Below are 18,386 nucleotides of genomic sequence, written 5' to 3'. Positions count from 1 at the left end.
TGCTTCGCCCTACTCACTCGTTGCGTGGGATACGCAACAACCCCGTTAGAAATCTATTTCCATACCCGTAACCATAAAGTAACATCGACAATATGATGACTTATTCTATATTTTGAAGAAAGGAAAATTTATTTAAAGTAACGGGTTGAAAATAATAATCATTGAACTGTACAATAAATATATACTGAAGTAACAAAAAAAGAAAACAAATAAGAAATAGAAGAAGAAATTTTGGTTCGACAAATTCGTGAAACGAAACACGATTTTATATTTAAAAACCATCTCCCGTTAGAAATTTATTCCCATACTCGTAACCATAAAGTAACATAGACAAAATCACGACTTAAAATCCATATTTTCTCATATCCTTCATGAACAAATCTCGAAACAATTTTTATTCTCACTTCCGATACTCATTTTAATACGCATGCTCGACATCAGAGATTTGAAATAAAAGAAATAATAAAAAAGAAGAAGAAGAAAACAAAAGAATCGACCGTTATCGGTTGAAATCGTAGATAAAAAGAGATAACAACGCGTACGCGTTTGACTACCCACGTTGAAGGAAAACAAAAAACTGTGCTGGGTTGAACGAACGAGTTAAAAGAAAATAAAACAACAACGAAGAAAAAGAAAAAAAGACCAAAAAAAGAGAGAGAGAGAGGAATAAAGAAAGTAAAACGAAAAACAAGAAACGAAAAGGGTACGGAAAAAGAAAAAAGAAAAGAAAAGAAACAAAATGAAAGAACGATTGGATAAAAAGGCAGTGCGGGGGGTGAGGATGGGAGTAGCGAGGGTTTGGGGTGGCCATAAAAAGGAAGAGTACATTTTTTACCGTCAACGCTTGAGCCAGAGACGGATTAACAGCGAAAGTGGATAAACCTATCGTCAAGGGCTGCCAAACGGCGCGAGAAGGATACGGGAGGTGGAAGGGGTGATGGGGGTGATGGGAGTTGGAGGTATGAGGATCGTTTAAAGTGGTGGGGGGTGGGGGGGAGGAAGGGGGTTGGTTGGAAGCAAGCTCGAAAAGGGAGTAGTAGGGATTGTACATACTGCCAATAAAACGAGGGGGGCCAGTATATCACGTAGCACTGGCCGCTCGTGTCCAACGATACAGTCCAATATATTACCCAGATAGCCATGCTAATTCAGCTCTAGCTAGCTTCTCTGTTCCCGGCCATCGCATTGAGTGTGTGTCTGGTGTGTGTTCGCGCGCACACACACACACAAACTTGAACACTTCCATATAGATGTATATATAGTACAATAGATCGGACGTGGCACGCATAGGTACGCGTTTTCGTCATCCCCGTGAATCCTGCGGGCCTCTACAGAACTACGTCCCTGAGCAACGGCGGCAGGGATTTCGGAAGGCATTGCATCCTCGTTACATGGTATTAAACGATTATCGTAGATAAGGGAAGCTTACAACAGCCCCCAAACCCCTCCCCTGCTCCAGTCTATCACCACATACCCACTTCGATTTTCGCTACTATTGGAATAGACAATTTTTCTGGTTGTTCATTTTTTGTTTGTCTTTTATTTGCATTTACTGTTGATTATTCTCTTTTAGATTCGACAATTTTTGAACTATCATGAATTTAGTATTGCTCGTTTGTTTGTAATATGAAAAAGATGACGTTTAGAAAAAAAAATAGAGAAATTAGGGGATGCATCACTGATACAGTAAAGCTGAATTTTGTAAGTAGGTATAAATAAAAATTGAAAAAATATCGATCAATCGTATAATTCTTATAAAAATGTATCGCTTCTAATTTCACATAATATAATTATAAAAATAGAAAAATAACGCGTGAGATTATATATTCTTGATGAAAAATCAAATAGAAAAGAATTATTTCTAAATTTTGGTTTGTTTCTAGCAACGCAGAGTACGCGTAAGTGATCAATCGTCTAACAATTTCGTAAGAAATGTTTATTGAACATTAGTCGTGTATCCTAAGTAACAAAATGAAGCTCCAAATATTTTCTCGAGCGAATCTTCGTCTTCATCTTTGAGAAAAAAAAAAAAAAGAAAATATTCTTCTTCAGTATCGTTCGGTCATTCGTAGATATGCAAATTGGAAATAATTCAATTGCAGTTAGTTAGTCGTCGGGAAATATATACAAGCCGTCGCGTTACACCTGTCGTTGCGTCGTAAACTGGTTTTCAAAGAGAGTAAGAGAGACAGAAAGACACAGAGAGAGAGAGAGAGAAATAGAGTTAGTGAGTGTGAGAGAGAGAAGACGAGAGAAGAACTACGTAGGTACCGACGTTATGTTTCACAGTTTTGCAACGGTCTCAATTAGCCTCGACTTCGCAGTTCGTTAGACCCTTTAAAACCGGTTTAAAGCGCTAAATGTTTTTAGCGAGACGAACGAACGCGTGCACGTTGTTCTACCTTTTTCCCCCTGTCCCGTTTCTTTCCACCTACTCCCGATAACCCCCATCCCATCCCATCAAACTGCTTCCTTTCCAGGAAGACATAGATCGCAAAGCAAGAAACAGCAGCAATAAACGGATAATGCTAGAATTTTCTATGCAAAATTACGAGAGACGACTCTCTTTGTAATTGGTTTAAACTTAATCGTAAGTTTTTTTTTTTCTTGAACACCGAACAATCCACGGTCTCGGGATTCGTCATCCAATCAAGATCGAATAGTTCTTTCTCTTTCTCTTTCTCTCTTTTTCTTTCCTTGTCTATCTCATTGTGTCTGGCTATTTTCTTTCTTTGTCTACTTTCTATCTTTCTCTCTCTCACTCACTTTTTCCCTTTCTTTCTTGCATTTTTAGTTTATCTCTTTGTTCTACTCTAACTTTTCCGTTTTTTTATATTTTTTGTTCGTTCTCTCTTTCTGTTTAATTTTCCGACTTTATTTCTCTCTCTCTCTCTCTCTCTTTCTCTTTTTTTAACATTGGCAGTGAAAGTTTAAATAACACAAATCTTTCATTTCTCACAATACCGAAATTCAATATACCCTATTGTCACGTTTATTTACACTACGATTCTCATTTTTCTGTATCCATTTATTATTAGTTTTCTTTTTTCTTTTTTCCATTCATTTTTTTTCACTCGTTTATTTTCTAAATCGAGATTTTTTTTTTATCCCTTCGTTATTTTTTCTTTCTGATCTTACACTTCGTACGATCTCATCAATTTGTCAAAATGTTAGTATATTTTTTCTCACCGATACTCGTTCATCTGCTCGACCTTGATTATTCGTTTCTAGAACGGAAACTGCTTTTGGTTACTAACGGAAATTGAGATGGTTCGTCGAAAAGGGCGTGAATTTGACGTCAAAGAAATCCCCGTTCGTTTCGAGAAGGAAAATATTATGTTGATACGTTGCAATATGTCATTCCGAGAATGACGTCTGACTTATCGTAATGCATAACACGTTTGGTGTATTTTTATGAAAATAAAATGTATAATAATTAGTGCGAAAAAAACGTTCAATGACGATTATATTTCATGCTAATGAATAAAGAAATAAATGTATGTTTACAACGATCGATACACGATCTATTTAATTAAACGAAAAACATTTAAAAAAAAGATTTTATTATTACGTATCAATCTTAGGTATCATTATCACTAATATAATTATGACTGTATAATTAAAATCAACTTCTATAACTTCAACTCTCCTAAGACTCCGCAACTCCCATCAATTCCATTACTTCAAGTTTCCTTCCACCCCCTTCCTCCACCACGACCCTCTTTTGTCTTCAACTCTTATGAAAAAACCTTCGTTAATGAATGAGATGTAATCCTAATCATAATTAATCATTTAATGAACGATATATAATAACATCTTGCTAGAACATACATAACGCATAAAATAAATGCATTAATTTCCTCATAAAATACAACTCATCGATATTATTAATTGATAAAATTTCTAATCGTTTGTAGGAAATGCTTGTTACGGTTGGAGAAGATGTAGAAGTTTACTTAAACGATATATTTAAAAATTTGTTTAAATATTTTTATGGACAATATATTTTATCGTCCTGAACATTGACTCATATTTATCCTAATTCGACGTATGATTTTTTCGATCAGAAACAACCTTTAGGATATTTACAAATAATTTCTATCCTAATAGATTTACATATTTAAAATTTATTTACGTCTAGCAAATTTGATGCGAGATTTTTTTCGATCGAATGAATTTAATTTGATAACCACCATTATCCACATATTTTAGGAAAAACATTCACACATATAGAAAATATATTTACACTTCCCAACATCACAGCATGATTTTTCTAGATCGATTGAACTTAATTCGGGAATTAACCTCTTTCAATATTAAAGTACTTTTATTTCCGCCAATGCATTCGCACATCCTAAAAATGTATTTATACTTTCCCAACATCGAACAATGATTTTATCAATCGAAAAAAAATAAACCTAATTCGAAAGAAATCCTTAAGATTTATAAAAACCTATATTTACGCAAACACACATATTGACACCTTTAAAAAAATATTATATTAATTATACTTTCTTCGAGATTCGATTTATGATTACATCGATCGAAAAGAGAAAATCTTTTTCTATATGAAATTCAAATGATATGAAATATCTCGGGAAGAAGGCAGCGTTGGCCACTTTTCGTTTATGCTTTCGAACTCTCGACAATCTCCCTCGCGATTATTTTCGTTGAAAAGTTAAATCCCGAGCCTCCTCGGTCTAGCTTGAGCTCGCGAGGAATACATCGAGCGTACATTATTTCATTAACCGCGCTTTTCCTCGCCAACTTCCAGCCTTGCACACCCTTTACCGCGCCTCCTCCCTGCCACCCACCTCATCGTACACCCCCTTATACCCTCGTTTTATTCCCTTCTGTACGTTCACCACTACCAACACTAGCTGTTGCTGTAACAAAAGCAATGGTAGCGTTGCTGCTTCGAAGGAGAACCGGTAGAAAAGGGGTTGCTCGTTGGTACAGGGTTGTGGTGGTGGTGGGAGGACAGGGGGGTTGGGCAAAAAGGGGGTAAGAGGAGTTAGGAGGGAGGGGGCCTGGTAGTAAGGGTGGCCAAGCTCTCCGGCTTTCATATTAATTAATTTGCTCAAGAGTTTTAACGACTTATTGCACTTCAATTAACTGATTTTAAATTGCATAATCCCCGACGCTCGCCGGCGCCTTTGCCTTTGCCGGCAGAGCCAACCACCGTGAGCTTAAAAACCGGTTTGGTAATAAACTCTTGGCGAAGAACCTGCACTCGGGTAGCCAAGGTAGCGTTCGTTGCTTGCTTGCTTGTTTCCTTCCTTTCTTCCTTCTTTACTTGCTTGCTTGCTTGCTTGCTTGCTCTTAACCGCTCGCTTTTCGTTCCTAAGTGCAATTAGGTGAAAAATAATTGCTAAGAAAAATTCGAACGGGAATCGCTAATTTGTTATTCGACCGGAACCAAAGATCTTCAGTTATATTATTACCGGCTTGTTAACCCGGATTATCGAGATAGGATATTTTCCCCCTACGTAGAAAAAAAAAATTATAATATTAAATTAATATATAATATATATTTTTTCGTTAATATTGTGTGAATCACGATTAAATGTTTAAACAAAAACGAACGATTGATTTAATTTAAAATTGAACGATGATATTATCAACGTCCACAATGAAATTACCTAAAAGATTCTTCTTATTTAACGACAAATATAGACGGGAATGAAAAGTTTAGTCAAATTTATCGTTCGATGACGTGGTAAAAGGGGAGATCATCGTTGCTCGTTCAACGTTACGACAGTGGTGAACGAGACGAGATGGGACAAGGTTGAGGAGAAAAAGAGCAGGAAAGAAAGAAAGAAAGAGAGAGAGAGAGTGAAAGAGAGTGAGAGAGAAGGATGAGGAGAAGGAGGAGGAAAAGGAGGTTGGAAGCTGGAGGATCGTGACCGAACCGCTACTTTGTACCCTTCGTACTAATTAATTTGTCAAAGAGTTTTAACGACTTACTGCACTTCGATTAACCGGCCTTAAATTGCACGAAACCTGACGCTTGACGTCGCCTCGAAACCGGTTCGTAATAAATTACCATGCCGCCGCCTCTGATGCCACCACCACCACCGCCACCATCACCACCATCACCACCACCATTGCTACACCAACCGCTTGCTCGCTTGGGCTTGTACATCGTTTCCGAAAGCTTGTCCGTGCCGGATCTCGTTAAATACATACTACACGTGCATTCTCGCGCCCCTTAACCAAAGAACCGTTGAAAATTCCTTAATGTTCTTCCTTGTTTCCTTAGGTATTTCTTTATTTTACTTTTTCCTTATTCGTTCTTTTTTTTTTTTTTGTTTCGTTTTGTTTTTCTTTTCTTACGTATCGCACCTTTTCTTTCCTGCAGTCCTGTTTATCGTCTCACGCGATAACGCTCTAAGGTCCAGAAATTCGTGACTAATCGCAAAGAAGTAGTACGTGAGAAACATAAATCTTCTGCTATTTAATATCAAATGTTAACCCAAATATATGGTAGATTCCGGTTTTATAGTTTATTTTGTTTCTTTCTAAATTTAAATTCTACCATCAATTTTATTCTTTTATTTCTTCGTTTAATCTAACATTAATTATAATGAATAATATAATTGTGCTATCAATCACGAATTTTCGATTATTTCAGTGTTTAAATTAATCTCAAAATAAATCGATCTGAAATAATCGAAGATTAAAATACGCCTAACCGTATGAGATAATTCATTTCAAAGTCACTTAAAATATCACGATCAAATTGATCACTTACAACATATACGGTACAAAACTCCGTAAGATTATTTGATCAGATATATTTAAAAGAGAAATTTAATAAATAATAATTAATTGATTAGAAAGAGAAAAAAAAAGAAAAAGTCGTATTTGAGGTTACGATCCGATGGGTTCGATTGATTCAACGACTGGAACTTCAACAGGGGGCTTGTTCCTGAGGCTTGCCTGGAACTCATTCGGTAACCGGAGAGTCTGATCCAGTCTGTAATTACAATTCGAACAAAGTTATGCCGAGCCGGCTCGGCCGGGGATGTGTCAAGTATTTAATCAGTGCCGACTACGGGGTCTGCGTGAGACAATGGATGGCGACCAAGCCATACCTCTTTCCTCACCCTTTTGCCATCAGTCGACCAACTTACTCCTTCCCACCTCTTACAAGCCGTCTGCGACGAAGCCACCTTCGTACTTCCACTATGACTGGAGCTGCAATTATGTCGACCTCATTTCAGGACAGGTTTACTCCTCTCCTGGCATTGTACTATTCCATCTATCCTTCTTCAACATATATATATATATATATGTATATATCTATTCACTTTCTCTGTCTCTCTCTTTAGTCGTCCTTCTGTTCCCATTTATCTTTCGTCTATCTTATACCGAGTGAAACATTTAAAACAGTCCATTTGAATAATTTAAATAGCTATCGATGATAGAACAAAATTAGTCGGACAAAATTTACTTACATTCGATAATAATTTTGATCCATTCGTTACGGCAATACTCGGTATTCGAATTTACGTTTTGCAACGCCATCTTGGAGAATTATTTAAACGTCGGGAATAAATTACGTGCGTTCAAAATAAACTTTTAGTAAGATTTATCCAATACGTGTCAATAATATCATGAGATACTCTAAAAATAAAGTAGAATCTTTTTGCCGATTATAATCGACACTTGTAACGAAAGGGTTAAGAATTTGTTTGTAAACTGACGAATAAGAGATGACATATGAAAGTTAACTAGATTTTTTTTAAATAATATGATACATTTTTCCATTTACCATCTAATATAACATTTTGAAACCCGTACTGTTAGTTAGGTTAGAATTTTTATTATTAAACTCTCTGTATTTCTTTTTTATATTAAAAAAAAAGTAATTAAAAATAAAAATTATACTATTCTTGAGACCGAGTAAGTTTCATTTGACACATTGTATTTTTATCATCGATATCAATCGAATTATACAGAATTAAATTATGTTTTACATGCTTCACTCGGTATATAGTTTTAGATATGTGTATGTGTGTATGTGTATATGCTATATCTATCTCTTAGCACACGTTCCCTGAGCTAGTCCATTCTGTCTCTCTTTCTCTCTTTCTCTATAATTTTCTAACTCTCTCCCTTTCTCTTTCCAACTTGGCAATGTCTCTTCTCTAACCACTAATTCGGCACACTTCACCGCCTCCACCATTCGTTCTATCTTTTTCTTTTTCTCGACACCCTCACATTCTGCTCTCTCCACTCCCACTTCATATCATTTCATCCTTTTTGCCTCTTCATCTTCTTTTTCTTCTTTTTATTTCTCGCAGTACCATTACGTCGCACGTTATTTCAGAAAACAATTAACTGCATAAAACGGATCACCTTTTCCCATTCCTTTGAATACAACACAACGCGAGTTATGTTATAAAAGAGATAAGATTTTATTCTTTTATTTTTGTGTTTTAATTACAATTATTTTTATTGAATTTTTATATTCTTATTTTTTTGTTTTAATTAAATTATTTTTATTGAATTTTTATATTCTTATTTTTTTGTTTTAATTAAATTATTTTTATTGAATTTTTATATTTTTATTTTTTTGTTTTAATTAAATTATTTTTATTGAATTTTTATATTCTTATTTTTTTTCTTTTTTGTTTTTGTTTGGTCTCCTTTTTTTTACAGAGAGAAATTCGACACAATTCAGAGGATAAAGTTGCGATCTCGAAGCTTTGATTGTAACCAATGATGTACTTCGGCTTAGGTTACCGGTTATCTTAATGCGAAAACGCTGCGTGCGTTCTACGAATCACACGTGATTTGTACAAACCGTCGAGAAACACGCGAGGCTGCTTGCTTGCTTGCCATGACTTCGACCAAGAGATTTCTAACTTTGGTTTTTAAACTTGTCTTAGATCATGCGAATCTGTTGTTGCATTGACTAACCAAAGAGAAAAAATCATTTTAAGTTTTTTTTATTCTTTTTATTTCTTGTGCAAAACGTTTTAATCGATAACCCTTTGTTGTTATTGTTTTCCTAATTTTTCATTGTAACGCATGGATGAATGAAATTGAACATTTACATAGAAAAATGTTAACTTCGAATGAACGTCATAGTGAAAACAAATACGGGATTATAGTATACTGATAAGAATATTACAATTGGAATCCTTTATTTTTACATAATAATTTCACCGGTTACATGCATGCCGCCAACGCGTGTTCATTTATGCGAATTACACTTTACATTCATACGTATGTAAGTACATACGTGAAAAGCTTTAAAATAGAATCATGGCAAAGTAAACAGAAAGAGAACGAAATCGGATCTGAAAGATATGAGGTTGTATCGGTGTCCTTGCATCGTAAAAGCACAAACTTTCCTACGAAATATCAGCTTTCTCTTCCTTGACGTAGCAATATCCTGTTTTCTATCCGTATATTTGTAAAATCAAAAAAAGTATCTCTTTTCTCTATGTATGTTCATATCGATCTTGTTTACTTATTACATAAATGAAAATATTCGGTTGGAAAAAATGTTTCTTCATATATTATCCTAGAACATGATTTTAGATTTATACAATTTCAGTAATATTAATCGAATCCGACAAGACTTGCGTACAATTGAATGCCAATATTATCATAGTTTAATCTACAAAAAAAGTTATCACATTTGTTTTTTCGAACAAAAATAATCGAACATGATAATAAAGAAAAAAATATACAGAAGAAATTCGATAGGTTGGAACATTTAATTGCAAGACAAAAGAAAGATATCGTTGACTAATGCGATGCAGTTAATTGATGCCGTATATAACCGGCGTCAAAAGAATACGACGAAAAATGTATTTTATTTTTATGTTAAAAATGCAAAAAAAAAATCTTTTTACCCAATTCATATGTGTGTACGTTTACTTACATACGTAAACATAGTCTTTAAACGAATGGCATAATTACAGAGGCGAGGACAAATCTCGCGAAAATTTATTTCCGGCCCTGGAGGGTTTAAACAAAGGATTGTTCTCTGGATTCGTCGTCGCATTGTCGACCCTTCGTGTAAAAGCGATATCGAAGTTCTACTTGGTCGTATTACACCAGAGAGAAAATCTAAATCCTTCGTGATTGTCTGTCAATTATTTATGATTGGCGGCAATTTGTTCAATCGAGAGTAAGCCCCATTGGGATGGAGGTTTACCGATTGGCATTCGAACGCGTTTTTTAAATTCACCTTTTTTTCCCTTTCTCTCTTCCTCTTTTTTTTTTTTTTGTTTCTTTTATCATTGTACGATATTTATGTATCATCATTGCGTACTTACGTAAACTGTCATCTAACTAAAACGTTATTTATATTTCAACAAATTTTCACACAATTAATGTCAACTTTAATATTCGTATTTATTAATTAAATGCTTTTTTTTCCTTTTTGTTTAATATCGATTCTAATTAGTACGAAAATGTAATCAATCATTAAAATGCCGAGAAAAAAAGAAAGAAACAAACAAACAAACAAATAGAAATGGGATAAAAAGAGAGAGAAAGAGAGAGAGTTTTATAAAGAAAAAAATCAATCGGAATAGAAAAAGTACGTATACCAAAGGAAAATAAAATGTAACGATTTGAGTTTCCGTAAAAAGATCCTTTCCTCGAGCTGTATGCTCGAATATGAAACTCGTTTTTATAAATATATAGCAGCATAGGGGAATGACGTATTTCTATAGCGAATTTTGTTCATTTCACAATTTCAATTCTTACGTATTTTGTTGAGAGCAATTAGGAAAACGGGCCTTTGTGTCGAGCGTTTAAAAATAAAGATCAACGAACGCGTTTCTCTGCGAAATTTCTGAACCAATACATGCACACGTACTCGCACTTTCTGTCACGCGCGCGCGGGCTCGCACACATATACACACACAGAGAAGATACACGTGACGACCAGAGAAGTAATCTTTCTATTTCAAAAGTTTAACGTATATTTCTCCCGACGTATCTGACTTCTTTTTCTCTATCCTTTTGCTTTATTTTTTGTTAATTTTTTCTTTTTTCCTTTATTTGTTTTATTACCACAAACTCTATCACATTTTTCTTATTTATTTTCTTTTCTTTTCGTCGTCTCATGGACGACCACCCATGGCTTTTGCCAAGGTCCTTTCATTCACGTCGACTTAACTTTCTTCCTCCCACCATGGATCAGTTCTATTAGACCCTTTTACACTTGTTCTCAATCTTTCCCTTTTGCCTTTCCATCAACCGTTTTCGTGGTCACCTTTAATTAAACAATTATCCGAATCGAAAAGTTTCTACCGTTTAAATCATAATCGATCATCTTACGTTAGAGCAATTTCGTTTAAACGACAACAACGATTATGGGTTAATTATTTTGCGAACCTTTTCACAATTAATATTTTATATTAGTATCTCGAATTAACAAATATAATAATATAATACCACACATGAAATAATATTTCATTTAAAATAAATATAAAATAAATGTTTTGTTTGTGTTGATTAAGGAAATAATGTATGAAATTTGTCGCGTGTACGAGACTCACCAATCACGTTGATGCAGTTAGATTCCAATTCGCTAAGGTTCACCAAACTTATCGGTCCAACCACTCTTCTTTTCTTCTTCTTCTTCTTTTTTCTTTTCTTTTCTTTCTGTCTTCTTCTTCTTTTGCTCACAGCTTTCGGCGTTTATAAGTCTCTCGTCATGTCACGTAGTAACTGGATCCTCCAAGTCCCTCAAATCTCCTTCACACCGATCGCACTGCACGTCACAAGCCCTTCCTTTCTGTCAGTTCAACCAACCCTCTTACTTACTATCTTATCTTATCTTCTTTCTTTTTCTCACTCGTTTTGTCTTCTCTTCTTTTCTACGGAATTTTTTTTTCTTTTCTCTTTTCAAAAACGTCCACGCGAAGAGATACGAAAAAGTTCTTAGTTCGATCAAAAAGTTGATCTAACTGAAATTAATTTTGATTTTTGCACTCTCACCACAAGGTAATAGAGAACAATACAAACGTAAATCTTGGTGAAAGATTTTTCCAATGAATTTTTTTGGATTCAAAACTTGTCTCCACGATACACGTAATTGTTGAAACCATTCACGCAAATGAGAGAAACAAATATAAAAATAATGTTAATGTTTAGAGACTTTTTGCGATTAACGTTAACGAGAATCACGTTGTTACTCGTAGAAGATGAGGATATTTGATTAATAATCCTCGTACGTGAGACAAAAAGTGAATAAAAGTTTTTCCTCGTAGGAGGATAAGGTCAAGAACGATTATTACGATCTAAAGTTAACTTTGAATTCTCAATAAATCGCAGGAAACGATCTTTGACACCAGAAGGTTACGATTGAAACGAGAGGTAGACGATCAATCAGTCAGAGTCAGTCAGTCACGTGGCAGTAGACGCCACGCTGATCGATCGCAAACGACCTTGGTATTCCGGCGTGGCTTCTCGCATCAGGGTCAGGAACATGCATGAATCGTCTTGATGATATAGGATTCGACCTTTCAAATCTTCCCTTCTTATTAATCCCGCAAAACTATCGAAAGTTCAATCCATTCAATAAAACCAAATTAATTATTTCCCTTTTACTTTCCCTTTTTGGATATATCTCAAAGTAAAATCTTGCCTTTTTAACAAACAAGTTCTCAGTTCACATAAACAACCCTTAACGTATATAAATGACAAGGATGCACGAATATTTATTATTCTCGATAAACGTTCACCGAGATGTACACTGAAAGTTAAGACAATAATTTGATGCGTTTCGATACGATATGGGAAATTGAAAATAAGACAAAATAATATTGAATTTGAATCTTCTTTCCCGTTTATTGTACTTCTTCTACCTAGACTCCTCTTTTTCCTATTTTTAAACCCTCCTTCCTCCTTTTAATATTTCCGTTTTTATTTGGATGGAAAAAAAAAATAATAAGGGCCCAAATCCGTGGAAATATGCAAAAGAGAGGATGGAAAATAACGTTCTCCAAGGATGCTAGACGAAAGAGAGATCAGACACGTCCGTCCGCGAACTGTTCGCCAAACGCACTGAGGAACCCGGCGGCAGGTTCGCCGCTGACGTTGTGCCTCCGTGGCTTCGCTTCGATTCCCGGATGGGCATGCGCTACGTTCTACGTTCCGAAGGGGGTTGCTTTTGCTACCATCGCGCTTCTATGCCAAACTTCCCTCAACTGCTACCGGCGTTCCTCTCCAACCACGGGGGTGCATCCACCACCGATGCTTCCAAAAGAGAGAACAATATACGCTAGAAAGAGAAAGATATTGAAAGAGATAGAGAGAATGAGATAGAAAGAGAGAGTGAGGGAGAGAGAGGAACAAACCTGATCCTAGATCCTCTTATTTTCTCTTTCCAAAGATGCGCATGGGCTTCCTAACGTTCACCACTGACGAACATGTACACTTTTCTCTTTTATACCAATTTCCTTTTCTAACCCTTTCTACTCACTTTCTCTTACTTTTACTTCCGATTATATTATTAATGCACTTTAATCGGTAGGATTTTAATTTTAATAATTAATTAACAGTGTTTTATAAGTTTGTAATCATTGCAATCGTGAATAATTCTTTAGTTTGAACAAGAAATATTTTATGTTTTTAGATTATAATGGGGGATACTTGTAATATAAAAAGAGAAAGGAACAGATGTAATCTTATTTTTTCTTTCCAAAGATTTGTATGGGCTTCCAAACGTTCACCATTGACGAACATGTACACCCTTCTACTCTTTTCTTTCATACCAATTTCCTTTTCTAACCCTTTCTACTCACTTTCTCTTACTTTTACTTCCGATTAGATTATTAATGCACTTTAATCGGTAGGATTTTATTTTAATAATTAATTAACAGTGTTTTATAAGTTTGTTATCATTGCAATCGTGAATAATTCTTTAGTTTGAAAAAATAATATTCTATGTTTTTAGATAATAATGGGAGAAGCTTGTAATATAAAAAGAGAAAGGAACAGGTGTAATCTTATTTTCTCTTTCCAAAGATTCGCATGAGCTTCGTAAATTTGCCACTAACGAACATGGACACCCTTCTACCCTTCTACTCACTTTCTCTTATTTTTACTTCCGATTAGATTATTAATGCATTTTAATAGGTAGGATTTAAATTCTAATAATTAATTAACAGTGTTTTATAAGTTTGTAATCATTGCAATCGTGAATAATTCTTTATTTTAAAAAAATAATATTCTATGTTTTTAGATATTTTAATGAGGGAAGTTTATAATGCAAAATGAAAAAAGAACAGGTGTAATCTTATTTTCTCTATCCAAAGATTTGTATGGGGTTCCTAACGTTTGCCACTAACGAACATGTACACCCTTCTACACTTTTACTCACTTTCTCTTACTTTTACTTTCGATTAAATTATTAATGCACTTTAATCGGTAGGATTTTAATTTTAATAATTAATTAACACTGTTTTAAGTTCGTAATAATTGTAATCGTGAATAATTCTTTAGTTTGAATAAAAAATATTTTGTAGGTATTAAAAAGGGAAAGCTTGTAATATAAAAAGAGAAAGGAACAGGTATGATCTTATTTTCTCTTTTCTAACGTTCACCACTGACGAACATGTACACCCTTCTACCCTTCTCTTTTATACCAATTTCCTTTTCTAACCCTTTCTACTCACTTTCTCTTACTTTTACTTCTGATAAGATTATTAATGCACTTTAATCGGTAGGATTTAAACTTCGATAATTAATTTACAGTGTCTTAAGTTTGTAAAAGTAGTAATCATGAATAATTCTTGATTTTAAGAAAATAATAGCTCTATTTAGATATCGAAGGGAAAGTTTCAAAGTAATATAGATTGAACCAATAACGGTATTTTATATTCTTTATGAAGTGAATTTTCTTATTGCTTTAATAATATTGATAATAAATCTGTTTTAAAGTGTTATCTTAGAAGTTGTAGATATATTTATTAAAACATTGACGAAATTTAATTTTGAAGGCATGATTAAACACGGATTTTAATTATCTATCAAATGATATATCACATAGAGTAAGGATTGCTATCGAAAATATTTAAGTAGATGTAGCTAGGATAGAAATAGGTGGAATTTACAATTTTATCAATATTTGTTTGAAACTTATCTCAATATTTTAATTGACGTGCTTTTTCTCGAAATTTAAAGTTATTAAGGGTTCAATTTTTTAATTTAAGCACTTTACACATATTTGTATGTGTGTGTGTGTGTGTGTATTTACAATAGTAAATAAAGACATATTTCAAGAGTAAAAATATCTTTCGTAATTAAATACACTTATCATATACATTAATATTTTTGTAAACGTTTAAAATAAAATTCATAATTATTTATGAATTCATTTTACACATTTCACATATTGAAATTTTTTGAGAATTATTTTTTATAATTTCGTACTAAATGAAAATTAGGTAAACAAATATAAACAAATGTACACAATGAAAAACGTAAAAATATAATTTGAATGTATACACAGTAACATTTTTTCATGTGAAATTGAAAATAAACCATTGATAATTGTTATAAATTAATAAATCGACGTATAATGCACGCAGATTGACTATTGTCCATGATAATGCGCAAGCTTTCAAGGATAGAACAATGAGCTGGTGAATTTAAGCGATTTTAGAAGCTACGACTACAATGCCGGGATAATAATTAATTATCTAAATGAAGCGCTAGAAGCAAGGACATTGTAACGAACGGAAAAGTTATCGATCGAAATTCATCCGAAGTCTTCGGGGATTTCAATCGACGAACGAAATTCATGAAAAGTTTAATCGATCGGAGAATCAAGGTGAATGATAAAAATAAAACAATAGATACCAATTTCGAAAAGAATTTCTCGATGTTCATAGAAAACTTTGAATTCCGTTTTTTTTATCGATTTCAATATTAATTTTAATACAAAGTTTATTTAAAAAATTAATAAGAAAGTGTATTATAAAATGAAAAGAAAATGATTTTCTTGGATAAAAATTTTTCAATGTAATGAATTTTTGGGTAGGTACGAAAAACTTGAAATGATTGATAGGATTAAAATTGTTCCTCGTAATGAGACAGCTTGAATTTCTCGTAGGGAACGAAAAAATCTTTTAGTAGGTTAATGCATTCGTTTAAAACAAAACGCTCAGAGCGTTAGTATGCAATTAGCAGTGGTCTGGAAATATTACTAAAAACGTTGTTGCTCGGACCTTAATGTGTTAATCAAATACTTGTAAGCGAAAGATAAAAGAGTTAACTTAGGGTGCACAAAGAGAGGGTTGGAATAATGTAGATTCTTATGGTAAACACATTAACGTTTTATTCTTTTTCTGTTATCCTATACGTTTCATTCGAATTTTAAAATTTCAAGAGAGGAATAAAAATAGCTGTTAAAAAGCATATTGATCTTTCGAAAATATTCCTGAATATTAATTGAATTCATAATTGAAATTAAATAATCGGATAAATCGTATTCGTTTACATTTCTTCGAATTTTCAAGGAAAAACAAACACTCGTGTTTTGAAAACATCAATCTAAATTTTCTATACAGGGTTTAATTATTACAATAACTGAACCAAACTATAAATTTATATTTCTTTTCCCAAATATTACACCCATTACTGTACCTAGCATTCCAAGCCGTGTTGATCGCATAGGACCCACTTTAAACTACACTAATCATTTGAAATGGTTGCTACTTATATACGAATCATAAATAACTCATGCAGTTTAAACTAAAAAACCCCCAATAATCAAATCACTTTAATAAAAATTAAATCCTAAATTGACAGACATTAAGAAAGATAAAAGGAACATGTTCGATGTCAATGTGGATATGCGAACACATTGAAAACAATATTCGTTTTTGGCATACGGTGTGTGCTGTTGTAATAGGATATACATAGTATGTGTATAAACGCGGAAGAGCAGAGAGTTCTGTTACGGTGGTTGCTGCAAGCGCGACCGAGAGAACGAGAAACCCAGTTAACTCGGCAGGTTGATTACGCGCGGCAGGTGTCACACCGGCGAAGTTAGCAAGTTTCACGTAACCGCACGAAATACCTTACGACTTACGAGCCTTGGAGTTTCCCAAGCTCACCGTCGTCCGAGAACCTCTACCCACCTAGTCCACTTTGCACTTAATTGCACTCGCGATCAAACCCCTTCTCTTGCTGAATTTTACTCTTTAATGAAAATGCTGAAGATCGATTGTTATAAGTTACGTATAGTAAGCCGATAAAAATATTCCACTTGATCCGAATATGAATTTTATTATATTTCTGATCTAATCTTGATTAATATTACTTGTTTTCTATTGACAGGAAAAGTTATCTATACCAATTAAAATGCAATAAAGTAGAATAGAATGATAAAACATTAGTGTTGATGTAGAAGTGCTTGTTTTAATCCACGATTGACCTTGTAGTATGAACAAGTTTATATAATATTTGGAAATTACAATTGTATGAGGTTCTTAGGTGAACTTTAAGGATGTCCAAATAGGAATGAGGATTAATAAGTTTTTAAGAATTTTACGTTTTAAGGAAATGTTGAAGATAGACTGAGATTAGTTACGTATAGTCAGTTGAGAAATAGATTGTACCTGAACCGAGTTTGAATTTTATTTCTGACCTAATTTTCCTTGATATTGCTTTGTTCTTATTATTAGGAAGGATCATGTATAATAATTAGATGTAACAGAATAAAACTGGCTGATAAGACATTGGTGTAAATGTAGAAATGCTTATTTTTATCCACAGCTGAGATTGAAATATATATACGTCTATCATAAATCTGGAAATTATAATTGGATTAGACTCTGTGGACTTTAAGAGTATAAAAGTGGGAATAGGGGTGAATAAGCTTTTCCTTTCGCAAACCTTTCCCTATGTCCCTCGGGGGTCATCTTCTCATCAGACAACTATACTTACACGCGAGAGAGTTCAGTGTTCTTAAAAATCTTATTGCACATATGTTGTGCACAATACGAAGTCAAATACTAATACAAGGAATCTTTAGCCTTTAGAATTTATTGTGTACTTTGTGAGATAAAAACAGCGTTAGTATTGTCCAAGTTTTTGGTATTATTCATTAAGTTTGTCAATAAATCGCTTGTAAAATCTTATTAATCACTATGTCAGGATGCTCAGATTCTATGATAAAAGGGAAAGAATAAGAGATAAAGAAGAGAATAGGACAAACGATTGAATTCGAGAGTAAACCATGCCCCCATTTTGACGACTCCACGTACTTTTCTTTGAAACGTTCAATCGCGATTTTCAGAGCGAGAAGAATCGACGAATAGGAGATAATCCATTCTATCGTACTGTTCAATCTTCTCCAATTGAACTTTCGTGACGGGTAGCCCCCAGGAATCGCAACCCGA

The 18,386-nt window shown here is 33.8% G+C and overlaps 1 protein-coding gene across 1 annotated transcript in view; it reads right to left on the bottom strand.

Annotated features, from left to right (window-relative positions):
- Positions 1 to 13,098, bottom strand: part of LOC106788347 (GATA zinc finger domain-containing protein 10-like) — a 375,811-nt gene extending 362,713 nt beyond the window's left edge. Inside the window, exon 1 of the mRNA XM_014751523.1 lies at positions 11,532 to 13,098. The gene's annotated coding sequence lies outside the window, so the exon portion shown is untranslated. The remainder of the gene's footprint in view (positions 1 to 11,531) is intronic.
- Between the last annotated feature and the right edge of the window lie 5,288 nt (positions 13,099 to 18,386).

Source organism: Polistes canadensis, unplaced genomic scaffold (assembly GCF_001313835.1).
Source record: "Polistes canadensis isolate GaletaPanama2010 unplaced genomic scaffold, ASM131383v1 scaffold_136, whole genome shotgun sequence".
NCBI classification, from domain to species: domain Eukaryota; kingdom Metazoa; phylum Arthropoda; class Insecta; order Hymenoptera; family Vespidae; genus Polistes; species Polistes canadensis.
The sequence above is the reverse complement of the archived record's forward strand: the minus strand, read 5'-3'. Positions and strand labels throughout refer to the sequence as shown.